The sequence below is a fragment of the Polypterus senegalus genome, chromosome 3 (genome assembly GCF_016835505.1).
Source record: "Polypterus senegalus isolate Bchr_013 chromosome 3, ASM1683550v1, whole genome shotgun sequence".
Taxonomy (NCBI): Eukaryota; Metazoa; Chordata; class Cladistia; order Polypteriformes; family Polypteridae; genus Polypterus; species Polypterus senegalus.
In genome coordinates, this window is record NC_053156.1 from 75,432,792 (window position 1) to 75,440,768 (window position 7,977).

Genomic DNA, 7,977 nt, shown 5'->3' on the forward strand with positions numbered 1-7,977 from the left:
ATAATTTTTCTTATTACACATTATTATTAACTGTGGATGGCACTGTGGATGAATGGTTAGTGCTCCTGGCTGCTGCGTCAGAGTTCAAGATCTGGTCACTGTCTGTCTGGATTTGTCCATATTCCAACAGTAAACAGATTAAGAAAGCTAATAACACTTCGGCTTCATACCACACTGTATTAACTGAGAGCCAAGGAATGTTATTGTTAACCTGTGCAAAGCATTTGTCAAGATTAAAGGAAAGATACAAGAACACTAGAGAAAGCACAGAGAAGAGACACCAGCCTTATTCCATAAGAACTTACAGTTCTAAATTGGATTATTAAGGTTAACAGCTGTCACTTTAAAATGCGTTAAATTAATTGCAGGACACATTCATACACAAAGTCTTGAACCTAATTTGTAATCAGCAGTTACCTTAATATTCACTTTGCTTGTGAGGGTAAAACTGGAGCACCAAGAGAAAAACCTGCATATTTTTTGGGAAGTATACTGACTCTAAACAGATGGCAACTGGACATGGATTTCAAAAGTAGGACCGTGGATTCATGAGGCAAAAGTCCAAGACACATCAGAGAAAGAGGTCAAACAATTAATGCATGGATGAATTAAATATTTCAACATGAAAAACCTAACTGACTGAAAGGTAAAATTATATTGACAATGTAAACTGAGACACACTTTTAAAATATAATTTTTTTAATGTATTTTTTCATTTTTTGTTGCATTCAACTCTTATTATAAAAATAATAGCTTTTGAAAATGAGAGCTTTGTACCAAATATTGTCTGGGTATTTAACAGTGATACAGTCACTCCTAAATATTTTACTGTAGACTTTTTATGAATATAAAATCTTTTCTAATGTGTTTTATATGTTTTAGTTTCCATTTAATATTATCTTCAAAGAATTTTTTATATTAAATTAACAAATGGCATTGTGTTCCATTTTTAATGCTTTTATAGAGCATACTTAAAAGCAACAGAAATTCTCTGTCATTGAGATTATATGTTATTTTTATAGTTTCAGAATGGCATAATATTGATAATGTTTAAGATTTTCTCAATGGTTAATAATAATTTGTATTGAAAATTTAATAGATAAAGCCATTGATGGGGCTGATGAACAGGTACATAAACTTGCAGATTTAACCCACCATGTATTCCCATATTCATATGCCTTTATAGCCATTTTTATATAGCACACTAAAAAGACATAACTGATAAAAAAATCATTCTTTATAAAAAAAACTAATGTGATATATTTATAGGTTTTTAGTTTCTTTCACCATTTTCTAATAAGTCAACCATCACAAAAGGAAGTTTCACCTATAAATGGTCTTTGCTTCAACTGCATAAAACCACTTCACTCTCTGTTATAATAGATGCATATACTGTAGATACAGTACAGTATGAAATATTTCATTGACTGGAAATGTTTTTCTCAAAGGTTATATTTGGGGTAACCCATTTTCTTCCCACATCTAAAAGAGATGCATGTTAGCTTTGTTACATAATTTAAAATGTCCTTGTTTGATTGTTTGAGTAACACTGGATGTTTGTAGGAGTGTGATTTATACTGTAAATGGAGGATTTTGAAATTGTCCCTGAAGTTACCATTGAGTTCAATTTAGAAACTTAAGAAGAGGAGTCAAATAGTTGTAACATCTAGTTGTTATGAAAGGTACATTTTATTAATTTCCCATACCTTGTCCTTTGTATTCTATGCAAATCTACAGTGGGTACGGAAAGTATTCAGACCCCCTTCAATTTTTCACTCTTTGTTATATTGCAGCCATTTGTTAAAATCATTTAAATTAATTATTTTCCTCATTAATGTACACACAGCACCCCATATTGACAGACAAAACAAGAATTTTTGAAATTGTTGCAGATTTGGATTTGGGGATCCTCTGCCATTCCTCCTTGCAGATCCTCTCCAGTTCTGTCAGGTTGGATGGTAAACGTTGGTAGACAGCCATTTTTAGGTCTCTCCAGAGATGCTCAATTGGGTTTAAGTCAGGGCTCTGTCTGGGCCATTCAAGAACAGTCACAGAGTTGTTGTGAAGCCACTCCTTCGTTATTTTAGCTGTGTGCTTAGGGTCATTGTCTTGTTGGAAGGTAAACCTTCGGCCCAGTCTGAGGTCCTTAGCACTCTGGAGAAGGTTTTTTTCCAGGATATCCCTGTACTTGGCCGCATTCATCTTTCCCTCGATTGCAACCAGTCGTCCTGTCCCTGCAGCTGAAAAACCCCCCCACAGCATGATGCTGCCACCGCCATGCTTCACTGTGGGGACTGTATTGGACAAGTGATGAGCAGTGCCTGGTTGTCTTCACACACTAAGGAGAGGCAAGACACATGACAGCCCGCATGGAGTTTGCTAAAAGACACCTGAAGGACTCTGAGATGGTGAGAAATAAGATTCTCTGGTCTGATGAGACCAAGATAGAACTTCCTGGCCTTAATTCTAAGCAGTATGTGTGGAGACAACCAGGCACTGCTTATTACTTGTCCAATACAGTCCCCAGGATCATGTGATATTTCAGTTTTTCTTTTTTAATAAATCTGCAACAATTTCAAAAATTATTTTTTTTGTCTCTCAATATGGGGTGTTGTGTGTACATTAATGAGGAAAAAAATTAATTTAAATGATTTTAGCAAATGGCTGCAATATAACAAAGAGTGAAAAATAGAAGGGGGTCTGAGTACTTTCCGTACCCACTGTATGTCACTAAATTAGGGTTGGTATACCCAGGGAATCTAATTTTGACATTAGTTTCTCTCTATTAGTGTTGATCAGCGAATTTCATCAAACTGTCATTTGTAGCGAATTGTTTGAGTTTGCGTTTGCCCTTGTTTTTCGAATTATTTACTGATAAGGAGATCTTTTTTTCCCCAGCACCCCATAATGCTTTGTGAGGTCAGTGAGACTTCCCCCGGAGCTGAAATATACAACATTGGATGGGACAACACCGTGAGAATATAATAAAGACAGTGTTCTTTCTTCTTTAATCTTACAGAGGCATGGTAGTGCAGTTATTGCTGCACACCTCAGGTGACCCTATTGTCCACAATAAATGGTCCAGTATAGTTGGCAGACGTTTTCCTAGCCCTCATGGACAATTTAAAGATGATTGTGCCATGAAACTCCAGTACCAACTTGTTCTGTTAGTCCTTCCCCATTAACTTTAGTACATTTTGCTGAGTTTGGCAATATTTGCGAACACTTCTCCAAAATCAAGGCAAAGCAATGACCGTGGAGTTTGCTCATCACTACTCTCTATCTGTTAATTAATTAGTTAATTAATTAATGTTAATTACACAGGCTCAGGGTAGGACTCCAAATCCTGAAACAATACCTGAAGGCAAATATTATGTGCAAGCAGAATTTAGAAGTAAGATATTCGAATAGCTCATGCATTTAATATGTATGGTCATCCTGGGGTCAGTAAATCGTTAAATGAATCTGAAGAAATATTTTTGATTGGAAAATATAAATAAAGACACACAAAAATCTGTGGCAGCTTGTTAAACTTGTAGTGCTGAATTGACTCAAGGGAACCCCTTTGGGTAATTGTTCCAGTTCCCAGCAGTCCATGGAAAATTTTTTCCATGGATTTCTTTACCAACCTGATTCCTTAATATGGTTTCACTACTATTATAGTGATAGCCGACAGATTTTCAAAATATGCCCACTTGATTCTGCTCAAAAAAACTTGCGTCATCTTAGACTTTGGGTGATGTTTTTCTGAAAAACATGGTGTGTTCACATGGTTTTTGACTTTAATCATGCATGATCTTACATCACAGTTTGTTTCTGGGTTTTGGACATTTTTCTGTAAACATGAGTTGTATGGTAAACCTTATTTCAGGATATCATCCTGAGCCTACTGGTTTAGAAAGAATTTCCTGAAATATGTTTTACCTTTATGCATTAACTATGCCCAACTTTGAGAGAGTGCAGTGTCTCAATCTTTATTGATAGACTTCTACTTTGTCATCTGTACCTAGTGTGACTGATTATATCACAGAATTAACGATTAAGTGGCAGCTGGCTCAGGGGAATCTTAAGAAGGGGGGTGACCCTGCGAAAACTATGGCTGTGTTTAAAGTAGACAAAAAGTGTGCCTTGACACACATAATACCAATTTGAGGGTTGCATCCCGCAAACTGGCACCATGTTACTATGGACCTTATGTAACTCAGGAACAAGTGTCTTTGCAAAAGGTGGCACATCACAAACATTAACACTGCTTTTGAAAATCCTATATCAAATGTGATATAACACAGATATACTGTATGCATTGTCTGGTGCACTATAGAAAATCCTATATCAAATGTGATATAACACAGATATACTGTATGCATTGTCTGGTGCACTATAGATGTTACAGATAAGGTCTATGGTAATTATTTAGATTTCAAACCGTCCTAGGAGGGTAGCACAACAAGTACTATATATTAAACAGAAAATCGACCAGTATCCATGCATTATCTGAGCGTGGCTGGTGCAACATACTAAACCATTTGGCGCCTGTCTGTGCCTGGGCATAACATTTTAAACCGTATGGCATCTGTCCAAACCCAGGAGTAACATTCACATGTATCAATGGTGCTCATGTTTTCTGATTTTCACAAGAATATCTTTTAAAAAGCAGAGACAGAAAGAAGCACAAAGAAAGAGGGGCTAGAGAAAGGCAACGACTAAACTTCATATATATTCAAAAAATTTTTATGGAAAACATTTCATCAAACAATAGCACTTTAGCATTTAGATTTATGGGTGCCAGGATTGTGTCTCCACCAGGTTTTTACCCATATTGTTTTAAGATTAATGGTAAAATTTACCATTGTGCATTACTTCCAACTAAATGAGAAACAAGACATTCTACCAAAAACATTGCATTCAAAGAAATCTTTAGGTTTTAGTATACATACATCAGAACTCTGTCTTTCTACTAATTATATATATCAATTTTATGTAAGCCTGTATTGATTTATTTTTCCTATGTATTCATTATTATTCTTAATTTATTAAGTTTTTTTCTTTCCTTGTAAATTCTCCTTTAGACATCCTGTAAATATAATATGATTGTCCTTCATCTCAGGCTGTTATATCAAACACAAAAAAAGTATTAGCAGCAACCTTTAGCATAGCATTAAAATTATTAACATTGTTTTGTACATTGCTTGCTAGAAATTGTATACCATCTATCTATCTATCTATCTATCTATCTATCTATCTATCTATCTATCTATCTATCTATCTATCTATCTATCTATCTATCTATCTATGTTAAATTCCTTCAATATGTGGCAATCTAATGTGTGACCTTGGTTGTGCAAAGACCAAAAGAAACATGCTCAAGAATTCCTTTGGTTTTGAGGTGTAATTCTTGCCTAAATGAAAATGGAAATCTCCAGCTATAATAATCATGTCATATTAATTAGAACTGAAAATTAATGAATACACAAGGCATTATATATAGAAGAAAAACTGAAGTCTAACACAAGGACAATCAAATTACCTTTAATGGTTAGTTTATCGTTAAATTTAAGTTACATTATGAGGACTTAATTCTTTACAATTAAACATACTAGGTATTCTATTTGTATTAAGACATTTATATCTTTATGTAGTTCAAAATGTTAAAATAATAAATAACAAAAAGAAAATTCTAAAGTGTCCATGTTTCCTTGCTGCAAATAAACACTTGTAGTAAATGTTATTTTCTATTATAAAATGATAATTAAATATTTGTTGTGAAAGAGAAAAACACCATGTGTTTTGTACACAGAATGCTACAGGGAATATTTCATGCCTAACACTGAATTCTCAGCAGATGATGAAACCAGAGAGAGTCTGGAGTTGTTCTTATAATGTACAGTTATTCTTCAGTATAATATGAAACATACCTAATGCACAGTCCATTAACAGCTGGTGCCAAAAAGAGTGGTACAGAATGATGAACCACTACAGTACTGCTTTCGGTCAGAAAACATGTCATGTCCGAAGGAAGTTCGAACCAAAGTGGCCTATGCTGCTCTATATTGCTTCTTTTCAACTGCAATTCTTGTAACTGTAGGTGGTAATTTAGTTGTAATTATTTCTATCTCTCATTTTAAACAGCTTCCCACACCAACTAACCTTCTTGTACTTTCACTGGCAGTGTCAGATTTATTTTTGGGACTGTTTTCAATGCCACTTGTAATGGTTCGATCAGTAGAAACATGCTGGTACTTTGGAAACACTGTATGTATCATGTATTAATTTGTAGATGTAGTTTTATGTATAGTTTCTCTTTTTCATTTACTTTTTATCGCCACTGATCGTTATCCTGCTGTTTGTAATCCTATGCATTACCCCAGTAAAATTAAACTTTAAACTGTTCGGATGTTTATTGCCATAGGCTGGGTAATCCCAATTCTATATTCAAGTGGACTTCTATATTTCAGGGGAAATTCCGATGGAACTGGGGTATATAATCTTTGTCCTGGTGACTGCATGATACTGCTAAATGCACTTTGGGGCTTACTGGATACTCTCTTCACATTTTGTCTCCCATTTTCTATAATGATAAGCCTGTATTCTAAAATCTTTATTGTTGCAAGGCAACATGCAAAAGCAATACACCTTATAGTGAATCAAAAGTTTACAGGTGAAAGGAAAAGGAATGCAGAAAATAAAAAAAGACAACAAAGCTACCAAGACTCTAGGCATTGTGGTAATTGTTTTCATATTATGCTGGTCACCATATTGTTTTAATACTCTTTTTACTTCACTTTCTGATGTTTCTTCATCCCTGTTGGTGCTTGAAATTTTTGGCTGGTTGGCTTACTTCATTTCTGCATTTAATCCTATTATTTATGGACTATTTTATCCATGGTTTCGAAAAGCACTGAAATTTATTTTGACATTTAAAATACTACGGCGGGATTCCTCACTTATAAATCTCGTTCCAGAAAAATAAAAGATAATAATATAGGAATTAATAAATACATGTAGAATAAGAAAAAAGCATAAAAGTATGAACCAATCCATAATTATTAGTGAAGTAACTCTTTATAAAAATTAAAAATAAAGATTCAATTACTCTTTTTAAAGTACCTTTTAGCAAAGATGTTGGCAAAATACACATACACCCAATATACTGTATAGCACAAGACCCTTGAATACACAAAAATCAGAATGAAATGCAGATTAAATGCTACAAGTGACCACACAGTATAACATGATAAACAACAGAGAAGTCAGGCTAAATATAAAAGACATTCAGACATACAGTGGCTGACTTGAAATGCAAGAAATTAAAGGTGTGCTTTCAGGTTTAAACTGTAACAGACACAAATTCAAGAGAATTTGTGGTAAAAATTTTAAAATGATTTTCTCTAAAGCTTCTACAGCAGGTCTTTGGAATCATAAAAAGGCAGGCAAATGAAGATCTCAGATGTATGAATGATCATTCTACAGAGCAAACCATGACGACACAATGCTTGAATTGTTGGATTTAACATACTGTATCTATAGTACAGAAGCAGGCCAGGGGAGAGCCCTCTCCCTTCCTGTGTTACACATGATGCTCTTGGGATAATGTCTGGGATGTGTTGCTGACTCATTTATGTATTTCTTTTTGTTTTCAAAGTATGGTTAGTTTTCGATTACATTTTTATCATTACTTTGGTGACATTGCTTATGGACATGGCCATTTTTAGATTATAGATCATGGGCATTGCCTGATGCACTATTAACATGTTGTGTGACATGTGAAGTCATCACAGCTGTCATTAAAAAAAAACATGGGTGCCATCTTTTAAGACATTAAAGTAACTACTTACTAAGATTAATGTGCTCCAGCAAATGAACAAATGATTTAGGATTGGGATTCTTCTTGTAACTTTTTTTCTGTTTTGCTTTTTGAACTTTGTAAAACACCTAATAACTTGTATGTTCAGGTCATTGCTTACATGCCTGACTATT